Source organism: Papio anubis, chromosome 4, assembly GCF_008728515.1.
Source record: "Papio anubis isolate 15944 chromosome 4, Panubis1.0, whole genome shotgun sequence".
Taxonomy (NCBI): domain Eukaryota; kingdom Metazoa; phylum Chordata; class Mammalia; order Primates; family Cercopithecidae; genus Papio; species Papio anubis.
Genome location: NC_044979.1, coordinates 14,940,953 through 14,959,227, shown reverse-complemented (window position 1 = coordinate 14,959,227; position 18,275 = coordinate 14,940,953). Strand labels below are relative to the sequence as shown.

General features: G+C 40.7%; 1 non-coding gene and 1 pseudogene across 1 annotated transcript; both read left to right on the top strand.

Annotated features, from left to right (window-relative positions):
- The first annotated feature begins 6,839 nt into the window (after positions 1-6,839).
- LOC101011391 lies at positions 6,840-8,602 on the top strand (annotated as a pseudogene).
- Positions 8,603-10,146: 1,544 nt separating this feature from the next.
- On the top strand, positions 10,147-10,252 carry LOC116274745. Its single transcript, XR_004183523.1, has one exon. It is a non-coding gene; the product is annotated as a U6 spliceosomal RNA (small nuclear RNA).
- Positions 10,253-18,275: the final 8,023 nt, after the last annotated feature.

The window sequence follows — 18,275 nt, the reverse complement described above, 5'->3', positions numbered from 1 at the left end:
AGTATTCCATGGTGTATATGTGCCACATTTTCTTAACCCAGTCTGTCACTGATGGACATTTGGGTTGATTCCAAGTCTTTGCTATTGTGAATAGTGCTGCAGTAAACATACGTGTACATGTGTCTTTATAGCAGCATGACTTATAATCCTTTGGGTATATACCCAGTAATTGGATAGCTGGGTCAGATGGTATTTCTAGTTCTACATCCTTGAGGAATTGCCACACTGTTTTCCACAATGGTTGAACTAGTTTACAGTCTCACCAACAGTGTAAAAGTGTTCCTATTTCTCCACATCCTCTCCAGCACCCCTGTTGTTTCCTGACTTTTTAATGATTGCCATTCTAACTGGTGTGAGATGGTATCTCATTGTGGTTTTGATTTGCATTTCTCTGATGGTGAGTGATGATGAGCATTTTTTCATGTGTCTGTTGGCTGTATAAATGTCTTCTTTTGAGAAGTGTCTGTTCATATCCTTTGCCCACTTTCTGATGGGGTTGTTTGTTTTTTTCTTGTAAATTTGTTTGAGTTCTTTGTAGGTTCTGGATATTAGCCCTTTGTCAGATGAGTAGATTGCAAAAATTTTCTCCCATTCTGTAGGTTGCCTGTTCACTCTGATGGTAGCTTCTTTTGCTGTGCAGAAGCTCTTTAGTTTAATTAGATCCCATTTGTCAATTTTGGCTTTTGTTGCCATTGCTTTTGGTGTTTTAGACATGAAGTCCTTGCCCATTCCTGTGTCCTGAATGGTATTACCTAGGTTTTCTTCTAGGGTTTTTATGGTTTTAGGTCTAACATTTAAGTCTCTAATCCATCTTGAATTAATTTTCGTATAAGGAGTAAGGAAAGGATCCAGTTTCAGCTTTTTACTTATGGCTAACCAATTTTCCCCGCACCCTTTTAATAATAAGCCTTTTGTTAATATAGGTGCATCCCAGATACCAAAGACATATTCAGAAGTAAGGTGCCATTACTGGGGGAAAACCCCAGATATTCTGCTATTTAAAAACAACCTCAGGCTGGGTGTGGTGATTCATGCCTGTAATTCCAGCACTTCTGGAGGCCAAGGCAAGTTCATTGCTTGAGCTCAGGAGTTTGAGACCAGCCTGGGCAACATGGTGAAACCCTGTCTCTACCAAAAACAGGAAAATTCGTCACGCACGGTGGCATGTGCCTGTGGTCCCAGCTACTCAGGATGCTGAGGTAGGAGGGTCACTGAAGCCTGGGAGGTCAAGGCTGCAGACATCTGTGGTCACACCACAGCACTACAGCCTTGGTGACAGAGCGAGACCCTGTCTCAAAACAAAACAAAAACACTGAAAAGCTCTGAGCTAATCAAATTTCTTTGAAAGAAATGTATGTTTTTTACACATAAGTTTCTTAAAAGTCAAGCATAGAACAAACTTCAAATCCAAATGAGTTGATAGAAAATTAGTTTGCCAGGCTGACTTATGGATCATGTTCTATCCAACTGGTTTCCCTTGTAAACTACTTTATAATTTTATATAATATTAGATTTACTTTACTTCCCCCACTTTCCAACACATAAGTCATAATCTCTCTCCTCATGCTGAATTATTTACATCGATGTAAAAATACTCTCTATTATCTCATCACCTTAAAAAATAAGCTCTTCTCTGGGTCCTTTATCCCTCCAGTTATCCCCTGATTTCTTTGCTTCCTTATCAAGAACAATGTATCAAAAGCATTTTGAATATGAGATTTCTCAAGTTCCTCATTTCCCTGATCTCCTCAACCCACCCTAGCTGGCTTTCTAACTCATCTGCCATGTAACGTGTCAAGGTTCCCATATGGATAGATCTCAAGATTACTTTTTCATCTTTATTTACATGATTTTGCTATCAGCTTTCAACAACATATGACTGTTGACATCTTGCTCCTCTTCCCCTTTAAAAAAAAAAAAACTTCTCTCCCACAGCTCTGTGATCCTGTAATAAACTTGGGCTTTCCTCTTATCTCATGGGGCTAGCCTTTCCAAATCTCTCTCTCTCTCTCTCTCTTTTATTTTGCCTCTAAATGTTAGTTTGCAGCATTTTCAATGTTCTTCTCTTGAGAATTCAATTTGGCCTAAAGCTTTGAATACCATCTATTTTCTGATGACTTCGAAATTTATATTTGCAGACCTGACCTCTGCTCTGAAGTCTAGACTCATTATTAAACTGCCTATCTAATATCTGCCTATCTGATATCTTCTCTTCATTCTGTACCCCAAACCTCTAAAGTCTAGACTCATATCTCAAACTGTCTAGCTGATATTTTCTCTTCATCCTATACCCTCATCTTCCATTATCTCAGTTAAAGTTCTGAAAAACACCGATGGCTCAAGCCAAAAGCCTAGGTATCATACTTGATCTTTCTTTACCTGCCCCTATCACATCCAATTCGTCCACTAAGTCTATTAGATCCACCCTCAAATTATAAAGGATCATATTTTCCAAATATTATGACTTTTATTTATTTCTGTCCAGTTTGTTTATTTTTATTGTCTTAATGCACTGATAAGGATCTCTACGAGTATGTTGAAGGTAACACTGAGAGTAAACATTCTTCTTTTGTTTGTGAATTTAATGTGAATGCATCTGACTTTTTACAACTGAGTATAATGCTTGCCGAAGGTTTCCGGTAGATACACTACTTCTTAGAGGAAGTTTCTTTCTACTTTACTGTGCTGCTAATGTTTAACCATCATCAGGACTTGGATTTTTTCAATTTATTTTTTGGCATGAGCATAAAGGTTTTTTTCTTGTAATCTCTGAATTCAGAGAACGAATAGATGTATTAGGAATACATTATCCTTGCATTCCTGAGACTTATCTGTTTCCCCCATCTGCTCCCTCTGGACTTGCAAGACCTCTTGTGGCCATTCCTGTTCTTTGCATCACTTTGTTCTGGGTGAATTCTTGGTTTTCTTTTACCATGTGATACCATCTCTCTGGATCTTCTACAGGGAGCCTGCCTTCTGTTTTTTTAATGCTGTGTTAGAGTTTTAGAAAAGATCCGTCTTTCTAGTAATGTACAGCGAAGTTGAAGAGGCTGGAGCCTGTGCTTAGGGTGCCATCTTGAGGAAAGTCAGGAAAAGACTCGAATTATATAAAGACACTTGGGAATCTTCCAATTTAGAGAAATGCCTTTGATCCAGAATGTAGTGACACAAAGCAGGACAAGGTGAGATGATAATTCAGAGAAGAGTGTCTCCAAAATTAATATTGGCTGACATTCAAGTGAGAAGAGAGAAGAAACAGGTATGGTAAGAGGTGAAGACAAGGACCATACAATGTCAAGGGCCGAGAAATTTAATTAAAAGCTAAGTATTTCCTTTGAAAGTTTTCATCATCGTCCCCCACAAAAATATTGCTAAAAATATTCCCATAAGTTCTGATTCTTGCATATATAAAAGGAGCAAATGAGATCATTGCAAGTTTCCTCTTATTCAATCTGATGACCAGTATTACCCAAAGTTTTATAGCCTGTTACAAGACAGAAAAAATTGGGGAGATAGTAAAGTCATATTGCAACTTCTTTCTAGAATAATAAAAGGATTTCTTTGATTTCAGTAAATATCATAGGCCTCTGTAGGATATTAAACAGGGACAGGAGCTAGAAATCCTTGATCAGACTTGTAAAATTTTATTCAGTCCGTGAAAACCTATGGAAAACTTTTGATGTGTCAGGTACTGTGACTGGTATTGCGGATACATCTCTGAGAAATATAGACATCAGTCATCATGAAACATACTGTCTGGTGGGGTGAGAGAATACCAAATAAACATTAACCGTAAATGTGATGACAAGTATTGAACGAAGCGTGGTGGTCTGACTGCAGGAAAGCAGTGTGCATAGTCACAATACAGCTGGGTATAGAGTTTTCTTGAAGAAATTATCTTTAAATTGAGGGAGCAAAGAACCATTAGTCAGTCTTTCCAGCTGTCTTCTGAAAGCTGGAAATAAAACCTGGATTTTTTGGGTCTAACTTACGTTTCCAAAGACACCTTTAAAATTAGGAGAGTGTGTGGTCTCTGAATTCTTGAATTCTAGGGCCCCAGGCCTCGGTAACCATTGGCCGTCTTTACCATCAATAGTAAACTGGCAACTGAGTTGCATCATCACTGTCCCGACTCCTGCTGAGCTGTGGGCACCCATCATGAGTAGATGAAAGAGATATAAAACCAGGAGGGTCTGTTCCAGGGCAAATCCTCTGTGAAAAAGGCAGATGTCACATTGCTCTAAGAGCAAGCTGGAAAGGAGTTGAGGAAGGGAAAATGTTTTAGTTGGAATTTCCTGATAACAGATGATAGAAACTAAATTGAAACAGGTAGAAGCAAAAAAAAAAAAAAAAAAAAAAAAAGCTGTTTATTGATTAAGGAAACAAAAAAGTCTAGGTGTTGACCTGGAGCTTTAATCAGTACTATAGCTAGATTCTTTAACAATATCCCTAGGGGTATTGCTCTTTGTCTTTGATTTGTCATTTATGTGCATGCGTATGGTGGGGGGTGATGGTGCTTATTGTCCACCAAGCTCTCTTTGTGTGAAGATAATATTACAAGGCAATTCCAGGCTTAAATGGTTTGTAGAAACCATGATCTCAGAAGGAAAGAAATTCTTTCTCCATTAATGCCTTTGTCACACCCATCTGGACACTGACTGGCTATACTTAGGTCGTTTGAACATTCATAGTCAAGTCACCAGGTCCAGGGCACGGAATGCTAAGACTGGCCTTCTGTAGTCACATCTACTCTGATGATGACAATGCTGGGGTCCCTTGGTTGTCAGCCCCATTTCAATCAGAGAGAAAGTAAAGGCAGCCCTCAGAATAAAGATTCATAGAACAGATGAAAAAGCAAAAAGGGCCACTAAAGAAAAGTAAATTTTTATGGTTTTTTTTTTTTCCACTCTAAGCATATCTTGGGATCTTGCAATTAGGAAAAGAGTAGCTATGATGCTATGTTCTCTCAGTTAAGGACACTGATTCTGGAATTTAATGATCTGTTTCACATTCTTGCTCTACCACTTACTCGTTTTTCATTTTGAAATTTAGTTTTCTTCATGTGTCACTGAGGATTAATTATGGGCTTAGTAATGGGCTTAGTAATGCCCATTCATCATGGATTTGCAGTGGCATTGATTCTTCAGCACAGAAGATCCTAGCACACATTCCTGACCAAAAAGTAGCCATTTGTGTGGCACAAGCCAATATTTATTGCATTTTCTTGCCTTGGTCTATCTTTCTGACATTAACACCAACTTCTAGGACAGAAGACTTCTTACTCTCAGCAAGTAGTTTGTTTCTCAAAGAAAAAACATGGGGTGTTCAGTTGGCTGTGTGGCTGCTCCCATCTGTAGAGGTGAGGTGGATGTACGTAGTCTTCTATGCTGAGAGAATAATTCTGAAGAATGCTTTGAAGGTAAACATATAAATCAGTACACTCCTCCAACTCAATACCTTCATGAAATGTATCTTCATGAAGTCTGCCTATTACATTAAAGTTTTTTTTTTTTTTAAGACAGAAATTCACTCTTTTTGCCCAGGCTGGAGTACAATGGTGCAATCCTGGCTCACTGCAAGCTCTGCCTCCTGGTTTCAAGTGATTCTCCTGCCTCAGTCTCCTGAGCAGCTGGGATTACAGGTACCCGCCACCATACCTGGCTAATTTTGAATTTTTAGCAGAGACAGGGTTTGTGCAAGTTGGTCAGGCAGGTCTCGAACTCCCGACCTCAGGTGATCTGCCCACCTCACCCTCCCAAAGTGCTGGGATTACAGGTGTGAGCCACCGAGCTCGGCCTACATTAAAGCTTTAATTTCCAGGAAGACACTCCAACTTGAAGCAGAGTGATACGGTTTGGATATGTCCCCACCAAATCTAATGTTAAATTATAATCCCCAATGTTGGAAGCAGGGCCCAATGGTAGGTGTTTGGGTCATGAGGGTGGATTGCTCATGGCTTGGTGCTATCCTCACCATAGTGAGTGAGTGAATTCTCAGGCGATCTGGTCATTTATAAATATGTGTAGCAGTTTCCCTGCAATGCTGTCTTTATTGATCTTGCTCTTCCTTGTGAGATGTCTGTCTGCTCCCACTTTGACTTCTGCCTGGTCATAATTAAAAGTATGACCCTTTTGTATACGTTTCTTGTGTGCTGTGTACAAGAAACTCACTTGAAATTTACCAACACAGGGCAGGACAATTTAAAAGGATGAAAAAAGGTATATTGCGCAAGCATTAATGCAAGGAAAGCAAGAGTGCCTGTATGTATATCAGCTAAAGCAAAGGAAATTACCAGAAACAGAGAGATTATATAATGATCAAAGGTTTAATCCATGAAGAAGACAGCAATTTTAAAAGTGTGTTCACCAAACAACAGAGCTTCAAAATAGGTGATGTAAGGCAGGCGGATCACGAGGTCAGAGCTCGAGACCATCCTGGCTTACATGGTGAAACCCCGTCTCTACTAAACACACACACACACACACACACACACACATATACACACACACACACACACACAATTAGCCGGGCGCAGTGATGGGCACCTGTAGTCCCAGCTACTCCGGAGGCTGAGGCAGAAGAATGGTGTGAACCCAGGAGGCAGCGCTTGCAGTGAGCCAAGATCGCGCCACTGCACTCCAGCCTGGGCAACAGAGCCAGACTCGACCTCAAAAGACACACACACACACACACACACACACACACACACACGCACGCACCACAAAACAAAATATGTGATGTAAAAACTGCCAGAACTAAGGCGGGTCAGGCTGGGACCTGCGCTGCCTTAGGATGTAAAGTGTAACAAGGGGGCAGGGGGGATGAGGGGACAGCAGCATGGGCCTGTGAGGCCTGTGGGGTGCCCGCGTTCCCAAGCTCCCCCCGCAGCTGGCTCCGCAGTGGTCCGCTCCGCTTGGTGGCCGCGTGCAGATTCGGATTCCAGACCCCAGGCTGCGTGTTCTCCACCGCTTGTTGTGGCCAGTGTTACTGCGGAGACCCCAGAGCAGCCTCAGCGCTATGGAGGAGCCCGGCGCTACCCCTCAGCCCTATCTGGGGCTGGTCCTGGAGGAGCTACGCAGGGTTGTGGCAGCACTGCCTGAAAGTAGGAGACCATATTCGAATCCTCATGGTTTTCCATGGGAACTGGTGGTATGTGCGGCTGTCGTTGGATTTTTTGCCGTTCTCCTTTTTCTGTGGAGAGCTTTTAGATCCGTTAGGAGTCGGCTTTATGTGGAAAGAGAAAAACAACTTGCTGCAACGCTTTCTGGACTAATTGAAGAAAATGTAAACTAATTTGAAAAATTTAGCCTTATTCAAAAAAGAGCAATGAAGCCTATGAAGCAGAGTCAAGTCTTTAGAGGATGCCAGCTTTGAGAAGCGGCAGCAGAAGCTGCCGGGTTGAGGTAAATCCCAGAAAAGCTGAACAGGTCCACTTGGAACTTGAGGAGAAATCCTCTGTCTAGGAAAAAGAGTTCAAAGAAGAGAAATCTAAACATTCTCAACAAGATGAATTGATGTATGATATTTCAAAAGGATACAGGCTCTGAAGATGAGTCAAAATCCCTGAAATCACAAATAGCTGAATCCAAATCATCTGCAAAGATCTTTAACATGAGTGAAGAAAGACGCGAGATAAAAGATGCTTTGAGTGAAATTTCAACTCAGGAAAGCCAGAAGCGGCTTTTGCAACAAGCTATGCATGGAAAGAACAAGTGAGTGAACTTAATAAACAGAAAATAACATTTGAAGACTCCAGTACACGCAGAACAAGTTCTAAATGATAAAGAAAAATCACATCAAGACTCTGACTGGATGCTTGCTAAAGATGAAAGATCGGCTGTTGTGCTTAAGAGGACATAACGATGATGATAACTGAATTAGAAGTGAAGGGTGAACTGAAAATGGTGCTTACTTAGATGATCCTCCAACAGGAGCTTTGAAGAACTGATTCACGCTGCTGAGCATTTTTAAACCTTAGAAGGAGAAAAGAAACCACATTGTTATTGAGTTATCTGAAGTTGATAAAACAAAGGAAGAGCTTCATAGAGCATATTAAAACCTTCAGACTCAACATGCATCTTTTGCAGTCAGAAAACATGTATTTCGCGAGAATCAGAAGCTTCAACAGAAACTTAAAAATAATGACTGAATTCCTATCAAGAAATGAAGTGAAACTCCACAGAAATTGACAGTAGAGGAAAATTCCCGGATACAGGAAGAAGAGAAACCTCAAAGTGGAAAAAAAGATCAGCCACACCACTGAAGGGCTGAGGCCTGGAAAGCTAGCCAAAGATCTTGAAGAAGAATTGAAGAGAACTATTAATTCTTTATCAAAGGCAGAGCATATTTCCTACGAGAAAAAGGACATGATAATTCGCTGCAGCTCAGACTGCTGAAAGAAACCTCAATGATTTAAGGAAAGAAAATGCTCACAACAGACAAAAATTAACTGAAACAGAGTTTAAATTTGAACTTTTAGAAAAGATCCTTGTGCAATCTGATGTTTCAAATACAGCACGGCAGAGTGGCATTCCCATGTGGTCCCTCACCATTGGGTCAGTCATGTGAAACGAGAGCTTTTCCTCTCCTCAAACTGTGTTGAGGGTCCACTGGAGACCCCTCTCCTGTGCTCCGAGGGAGGAGGAAGAGGCCCAAGAGGCCCAGGGAATCCTCTGACTATCAGATTACCAATGAAAGAGGAGAACCAGCCTGCGACATGCCAACCAATCCTCACAGGGCTCCTCCCACTGGGTCCTGTCATCTCCCGTGGGGAACAGGACCATAGGATGATGTTTCCTCCACCAGGACAATCACATCCTGATTCAGCTCCTCCCTCCACAAAGGGAAGACAGATTTTATTCTAATTCTGATGGACTGTCTCAGCAGAAGTTTAATGTGCCTTCTTTGGATAAATGGATGGGTCAATGCCCAGAAATGGAATCCAGTAGAATGATGCCAAAGATCATCCTGGTAATTTAAATGTGCCTGATTCATCTCTCCTGCCAAAATGAAGCACCACACCAGCTTGTTCCTCCACCTCAGCTCCAATCAGAGGTCCACTGTTTCCAGTGAATACAAGGAGCCCATCTTATAGGACCTCCTTTCCCCCACCTCCTCCAGGAACTGTGTTTGAGTGTCTCGAGGTTACTGTCCACCAAGGGATTTCCCAGGTCCATCACGCTCCATTTTGCAGGAGAAACATCTATCCACCGAGGGGTTTTCCTCCTTCCCTTCACCCAAGACCTGATTTTACCCCAACCCCACATTCTGAAGGTAGAAGCGAGTTCCCTTCAGGGTTGATTCCGCCTTCCGGGCGTGGAGCCTGCTACTGAGCAACCAGAACCACAGCAAGAAACCTGAGAATATTTTGCTCTCTTCAAAAGTAATTTAGACTGATCTCATTTTCAGTTTAAGTAATCACAGTTACTTAAGTGATTACACTTTTCTCAAATTGAAGTTTAAGGAATTATAGTTCTTAGTATAGTAGTTTATAACAAAGATGATTTTAAATAGAAATCTATGAGTAAATCATTTCCCTTTTTTTTTTTTTTGAGACGGGAGTCTTGGCTCTGTCGCCCAGGCTGGAGTGCAGTGTATGCCATCTCAAGCCACTCTGCAAGCCTCCGGTTCACGCCATTCTCCTGCCTCAGCCTCCCGGAGAAGTTGGACTACAGGCCACTGCGCCTCGCTAATTTTTCTATTTTAGTAGAGACGGGTTTCACCATGGTCTCTCGGGATTCCCTGACCTTAGATCCGTCACTGCCTCCCAAAGTGCTGGGATTACAGGCTTGAGCCACCGCCTCGCCCATTTCCATTTTATTATATTCTCTAGATAGTATAAGTACTTTTAATTTGTGAACTAATCCACTTTTATAGAAACAACAGTGGGAGTTTTATATATGTAATCTTGCAGGTGGGGAGGTTTTAAATTCTAAAGGTGTCTTCATGCCAAGAAGTGTATTCACTGTAGTTGTAGATAAATGTGAAAATAACTTTATGCTTAATTAAATAAATTTTTGTTCACTTTTTAAAAAAGAAAACTGCCAGAACTGAAAGGAGATATAGATGAATCCACAATTATAGTTAGAAACTTCCTCATGCCTTTTTCAATAATTGATAGAACTAGACAGAAAATCAGCAAGGAGTGTTGGCTTTGGCAGCACTTTCTAAAATTAGAATGATGTAGATAAGATTAACACGGCTCCCGTATTATAGATTAATAATAAAATTTTGTGAAACATTTCATATTTTTAAAAAGAGGAAAAAAAAAAAAAAAGAAAATCAACAAGAATATAAAACAACTCAAAATGCCATTAACCAAAGGAATCAATTTGGCATTTACAGAATATTCCACACAACAACAGCAGAATACACATTTTTTCTTGAGTGCTGACAAATACATGGCAAGATAGAGCTATCCGAGGCCCTAAAACTTTCCACAATCAATTTAAAAGACATAGTAATCATCCAGAGCAAGTGAAAACCACAAATCATTGTAGGGAATCCAACTGGAAATCAGCATAAGAAAGATGTGAAAATCACTAAACTTTTGGAAGTTTAAAAACACACTTCACAATAATCTATTTGTCAACAAAGAGGTCTCAAGGAAAAATTTAAAAATACATTGGACTGGATAAACATGAAACTGTGACATATCAAAGTGCTGAGAAGGAAACTTATAGCAATAAATGCATGCATTAGGAAAGAGGAAAAGTCTCGAGTGAGCAATAGATTTCCACCTCAGGAACCTAGAAAAAGAAGAGCAGAATAAACTGAAAGCAAGTAGAGAATGGGGATTAATGAAGATAAGAACAGAAAACACTTACCTTTAAAAGAGAAAAACAATAGTTAAATCAATGAAACAAAGAGATAGCTCTGTTAAAAGATTAAGAAAATTTAGCAAACTCTAGCAGAAATTAAAAGGAAAAGAAAAGACATACATTTTAAAAATCATAATGAAACAGGTGATATCACTACAGACACCGCACATCACAAAGGCCAATCAAGGAATATTACAAACCACTCCACACACATAAATTAGACAATTTAGACAAAATGGACAAAATGCAGTGTTCCTGCTGCGACACAAACTAACTCAACTCACCACGCAGGAATAGACCATTTGAATAACTCTATAACCATTAAGAAAATAGAATTCCTAATTTTAAAACTACCAAATAAGAAATCTCTAGGTTTAGATGGTTTCACTGGAGAATTCTAACATGTTTTAAAGAAATTAACACCAATGCTACACAATCTTTTCCAGAAGACAGAAAAGGAGAGACTCACTCCCCAATTTATTTTTTGAAGTTATTATTACACTGATACCAAAACCAGGAGAGATACCAAAACCAGGGTGTGTGTGGATATGTAAAGGTATGTATAACTTAATATTAACAAATAGAGTTCTACAGTATATTAAAAAAATGTACCCCATGTTCAAGGGGGGTTGTTGCCAGAAATACAAGGCTGATTAAATCTCAAAAAGTCAATCAAAATAATCCACCATGTTAACAAACAAAAGAAGGAAAGTTACATTGTATCAGTTGATACATAATAAACATTTAACACATTTCAATATCCGTTCATGATAAAAGTTCTCTATAAAGTGGGAATAGAGGAAACTTTAGCCACTTGATAAAAAGCATCTACAAAAAGCTAGCATTATGCAGTCATATGTTGTTTAACGATGCGGATAGGTTCTGAGAAATGTGCTGTCAAGTGATTTTGTCATTGTGCAAATGTGGTAGAGTGTACTTACACAAACCTAGATGGGATATAGAGTAGCTGCTATACACCTAGGCTATATGGAATAGCTCATGGCCCCTAGGTGACAAACCTGTACAGCATATTAGTGTACTGGATACTACAGGCAATTGTAACACAGTGAGTGTTACATTTATGTGCTTGAAACCCAGGGCCCTGCTGGCATAGGCACCCGAGGAATCTCCTGGTCTGCGGGTTGCGAAGAACATGGGAAAAGTGCAGTATCTGGGCCGGAGTGCATCATTCCTCATGGTACAGTCCCTGGAGGCTTCCCTTAGCTAGGGGAGGGAGTTCCTTGACCCCTTATGCTTCCCGGGTGAGGTGAGGCCACACCCTCCTTCAGCTCCATGGGCTGCACCCACTGTCTAGCCAGTCCCAATGAGATGGCCAGGTACCTCAGTTGGAAATGCAGAAATTACCCACCTTCTGCATTGATCTCGCTGGGAGCTGCAGACCAGAGCTGTTCGTATTCGGCCAGTCACAACTTTATTTCTTATTTTCTAAAAGATTTTATTGAATACACTTTAAGTATAGTGAATAATCATTTTTTTCCTTTTTCATCTGCTGATATGAGTGGATTCATAAATTAATTTTCTAATGCTAAAGCAATATTGAGTCCTGGTATTATGTGTATTATGATATGTGCAAGTTATTGTTTATACGTTTAATATTGTTCTTGGGATTCTTATCTCCATATTTAGGAGTTAAACTAGCCTGTAGTTTTCTCTTTCCGTGTACTTGTTATGTTTTGATATCAAAGTTACATCTTTCCTCATAAAATACATTATTGAATGCTCCCTCTTTTTTTTCTGGAAGTTGTCATAAATATTAAAATTACTTGTTCCCTAAATATTTGAAAGAAGTCACCCAACCTTGGTCTGGAAATTTCTTTATAAGAGGTTTTTAACCAGCTTGGGATGCTGAGACAGGCGGGTCATGAGGTCAGGCGTTCGAGACCAGCCTGACCAACATGGTGAAACCCTGTCTCTGCTAAAAATACAAAAATTACCCAGGTGTGGTGGTGCTCGCCTGTAATCCCAGCTACTCAGGAGGCTGAGGCAGGAGAATCACTTGAACCCAGGAGGTGGAGGTTGTAGTGAGCCGAGACTGCACCACTGCACTCTGGCCTGGGCAACAGACTGAGACTCCATCTCAAAACAAAAACAAAAAAAAAAACAAAACAACAACAGAAAAACGTTATTACCTACTGCCAGCATTCCCTCAGTAGTTACAGAATTATTGATAAACTTCTTAGTTCAGTTTTTAAAATGATGCTTTTCAACAATTTGTGAATTTTACCTAAATTTTCAAATGCATTGGCTTAAAGTTGTTTATTCATTTCTGTATTATTATTTAATAATCACATCATCTGTCATTTTCTTTCCCTTTCATTCCTGATGTTAGTTATTGGTACTTTGTGTCACTCCTCTTTTCTCCTTACTCGGTCTCACTAGAGATTTGTCTCTTCAAAGAACCAATTTTGAGTTTAGTTCTTGCCACTTTCTATTTAAATCATATCTGTTCTTAGTTTTATTATTTCCTTTCTTCTGCTTTTTGAGGTAGGTGTTATTTTACTATTATTATCTAACTTCCTAATATGATGTTTAGCTCCATTTACTTTCAGTGTTTTTTTCTTCTCTAATATTAACCTTTAAAAATATACATTATTTGAAGCACTTTGTACCAAATGAACAGTATACATACACGTCATACAAATAGCTGAAAGGAACAAGTAAATTCTGCAAATTAATCACTATGCACACAAGTAACTGGATTAGTGAATGGGTTCCAGTGAATGAGTGTGTGAAATACTCACTCTTGGTGAATCCAATTCCAGAACTTTGGCTCTTCCCGAATCATCAGCACAGACCCAGGAGCCTCTTCCAAGGAGACGCTCCAATGGAACAGGCCCAGAGTAGTCATAGACCTCACTGTTTCTGCTTATTGTAGAAACGGTTTTACCTCTGACAACCACCATTTCCTGTGATATTTATCAGCGTTTCTCACTACACATGGTAGAGGCTTTGCAGAGATTCCCTTGCTCACCACAGAGGAATGCTATCATGCAGAGCATAAGGCCAACAACTGGAAAAAAACTTGAAGAACGAAAATCTCAGAGCCTACATCACTTCAGTCTAGGATGCACACCCAAACTCCATGAGAAATAGCCCAGGAACTTATGAGAGGCACCACCTGAGTGTGCTTTAGGTATTCAGAGAAGCCTCCCAGCCAACATCACCCTTTCAAAAGGAAGCAGGAAGAAAGATATTCCCAAAGAGAGTCACTCGTTCTCCCTATAGATAGCATCTCCAGATCATCCACTTGTCATTTCCACATAGATGTCTCTTCTTCCCACGGGATCTGAGCCATCCACAGGACATCCAGACATCCAGGTGAGCTCCTCCGACTGTTTCTGGAATACAAATGTTCCTGCTCTGCAGGCATGGAGGCAGGTGTTACCGATGTTGTTTGTTTGTTGAAGCTGGCAGTGGTCAGCCTGGGGCTTCTGGTGACCCTGAGGAGATTGAGCTGTTAAGCTTTTGGGTTAGTGAAAGACAACACGTGTGTTTGAATTGAAGCCTCCAGGTGCCCAGAGTGCATTCCTTGCTATTCATCTCTTCTCTGTTTCTGATTTTCTTTCTACTCTGATTCTTTCTTTAGATCTAGCCGCATTTATCCTTCTTTGGTCTTATCATACACGAGTCTGATTTTGTCTGGTTTGCTGCCATAGGTAGGCAGGGAATCAGGGCTGAGGGAAATTTACTATCCATGCCATGTTATACTGCAGGTGAGAAAACTATGACCTGAGAAATAAAAGAACTTGCTCTATGTCACCAGAGATCCAGCGGGTGAGCCACAACAGCAGCAGAGAAGATGCGTCAACAACAAAAATAAAATAATTTCCAAAGGAATTTTTGTATTTGATATTGCAAAAAGGAAATTGAAATAGTCACCGAAAGAAAATCAGGATTTTGTTTTTCTTTTCTAGCTGAGTAAATGGTTTGGTTTTTAATTACATATGGAATGTGTGAAGGGGACACCACCATCGGTCAGAGCTTTAGGCTCCAAGGTGATTGAATTGGTTCAAAGTGTCATGCAAGTGGTGACAAGGCACCATCTGTTTCTGTTCTCATGGTCCTTACTCCACAACCTCAAGAGAGAAAGAAATGTCACCTACTATATCTTCTTTCAATTACATTAAATTCTACTAATTACAGCCTACTTCCTATTGAACTAGCAGGCAAACTGCTGTCCAGCAATTAAACATTGGAATTGAATCTCTGAAATCAAGCTCAGAATCTTGTAAAAGTGCTTAAGTGAAGCAGAGACATTTAGAAAGGTTTCTCTAGTCTTCGGTCAACATTGGCCACAGTTAAGAGGCCCACTGTTTACAAATCCGTGGTCCCTTGAAATCAAATGGTTCTGCTGCTGCCTTAAGCTGGGACATCTTCACAGACATCTCCAGTGACTGGGACCAGTTTCTCTAAACATAGCACATAAATCCTTTCTCATAATTCCCTGAAATCTCTGTCCTCAGATCCTTCCACCTCCTCTGGGACACTTCACAGAGGCTGGCTACATCCTGTCCACACAGAACCTACACAACCGCTTTGCCTTCTCACTGTCAGGGAATCTCACGCCTCATTCTCACTGATTCCACTCATGTCTCTCCCTCCTCCCACCACCGGGGAGCTCAAACTTTGGTCAAGTAACCAGGATGGGGGCTGTCTGTAGATAGTTTCATTTTTTCGTTTTGTAACTAAACCTCCTCCTTAGATTTAAGTCAGCTACGTCATGGCTGACTTTTGAATAGAAATGTGTACTATTCCCCAACCTGAATCTTCACCCTTGCCTCTTCATCCTGAGAGTTCTTGCCCTGACCCCCACCCCCTGCCCCAGAGTCATAGATGCTCAGGCTGGTATGTTGAGTGGAAAGGTACCTGTCCTGTGTATGGCCAGCCCTATGCTCACCAGTATCGATCACCAGCTTGGTGATCCATCACATTCCTCTCTCCCCTTATGATTCCTGGTAAAGGGAAAGGAAAATGGATGCCAACTACACCTAAAACCTCTGATGAAACTACAATGGCCATATTGCCCTGTACCTGTCTGTTCTCCCAAGTCCTTCTCCAGCCAAGCATACCTCTCCTTCTCCTCAAGCGAAGCTAGGAGATGAATTTTTATCCTTCTCTAAATACTTAACTGTTGTCTCTAAAGTAGTTTCTTCAGAGATTGAACAGTACACTTCCAGGATTTGTTCAGCAAAGCAATCCATCCCTTTGTCCAGGCAAGAGTGGTTTTGCACATGTCTCTGGCCACCCCATTGATAAGTCGAAGGACATGCTTACTGGGCAGAGTATTAGCTAGTCTGGACTGCAGGCACTGAAGGAGCCCACAGAAGGAAATACTCACTCCTAGTCTTCCTTAAACTCACAGTGGGGTAATGGGGTCTTTTCACCATTTGAAAACCAATTACCTGCCAGAGCTTATAGAGTATGGGCTAATTCTGAAACTGAAACTCCTTGTCTAGCCTCCTTGACTCTCATAATAAACACAATTCTCCTCCTTCCCTCTCTCCACCAACTTCAACAGTTAGAAAGGTGTTATTCAGTCCCCCTGAGCAGTCAATAGAGTGTACATCTCAGCTGTGTGCCTGCTCACATCCCGGCTTCAGAATGGACCGAGACCATGTTTCATGGGTCTAAAGATCCCCTGGCCAGTGCTTTCTGTAAAAAAGACTGTCCGACTGTCCTGAGAACAAATGCGGCAACATTTTCACCTGCCCCTTACTAATAATTTAAAATTAGAGTAATGAGAATTGGCAAAAGAGAAGGGAAGAAAGGGAGAGAATGAAATTCTACAGGAAATGACCTGACAGATACTAGAAACCACAGGTCGTGTTCCAATTTCCCAAGCAGAACGGAGTCTGTACAAACCGAGCAGTGCTAACTAGAAAATCTGAAATCCAAAATGCCCCCAAATACAAAACCTTTTGAGCACTGATGTGACTCCACAAGTGGAAAATTCCACACATTAACTCTTAACACAAACTTTGCTTTTGGCACAAAGTTATTTAAAATATTATATAAAATTACTTTCGGGTGTGTGTACAACTTATTATGAAACATAAATGAATTTTATATTTAGATTTGAATCCCATTCCCAAGATAGCTCATCATATATATATAAAATAAAATACATCCAGAACCAGGAGATTCCCTGGGGGTTTACTGCATTTTTTATATATATATACACACACAAACACACACACACACATAATGCATTATATATATGCAAATATCCCAAAATCTGAAAAAACTCTGAAATTTGAAATACTTCTGATCCCAAGCATTTCAGAGAAGGGATACTCAATCCGTCTTGAGAGAGGTAATAAAAGAAAAGCTCAAAAAACCATCCCAGGGCAGATCCAGGACACCTCTGCTACCAGGATGAAAGAAGTCCCAAGCACTCATGTGTTATTCGTGGTGAAGCTTTGAGGGCTTCTTATCAAGGGAGTTTATGAGAGAGCCAGCGTTTCCAGATCAAAATCCTGACCCAGGTTCGTGGCAATAGGCATGGAAACTGAAATGAACAAGCACTCGACAAAGCTCAATGACTAAATGAGTGTGCAAAGCGGAGAGAGATAGAGGGCAATCCTGATTCTAAGACTTTGGTGGTACCTATCATTTTGAGAAACAAGGAAGAAAGATAAAAGTACAGGAATTCTTGAAACCCCGTATCTACTAAAAAAACACAAAAAAATAGCCGGGCGAGGTGGCAGGCTCCTGTAGTCCCAGCTACTCGGGAGGCTGAGGCAGGAGAATGGTGTAAACCCGGGAGGCGGAGCTTGCAGTGAGCTGAGATCCGGCCACTGCACTCCAGCTTGGACGGCAGAGCCAGACTCCGTCTCAAAAAAAAAAAAAAAGTACAGGAATTCTCTTTTGATATTATAATGTCCCAGGCTCTGAGAAAACCAGTGGCATGTATTGGTTCCAACAACCTTCACATGAAAACCCCTCAAGGTTATACTATCTTCCCGACAAAGATGGGAAAAGTAAGCTTAAGTATTTTCTCTAAGAGGAACCGTTGAGCGGGTAGTTCAATTTCTTCCATATAGATTTCAGCTGATAACTGTGATGCTCCTTAAGCAGATCGATTTAAAGTCCAGGCCAGGGGCAAACCATGGAGATCATTTACAGCTGTTACAAATGAAGGACAACTGTCAATGTAATCCCTGATGCAAGGAAGGGGCTACAAGAAAGGAGAGTTGAGTGGTGGAGGACAGAGCTGTGGAAAACATCTAAGCTGGTGGATCTAAGGAAAGAATAAGAGAGAATAAGAGGTGATGTCTGCATAGTAAAAATAAATCAAGAGAGTGACCCTTCTTAGAAACTGTACTTATAAAGAGTTCTAGAGTCTGGGAAATCAAGAAAGGTAACTACATAGAACCTCCATGAGTCTGGCTATAAGCTCTATCAGGCATGGCGCTGTAAGAACGAGGGTAACTT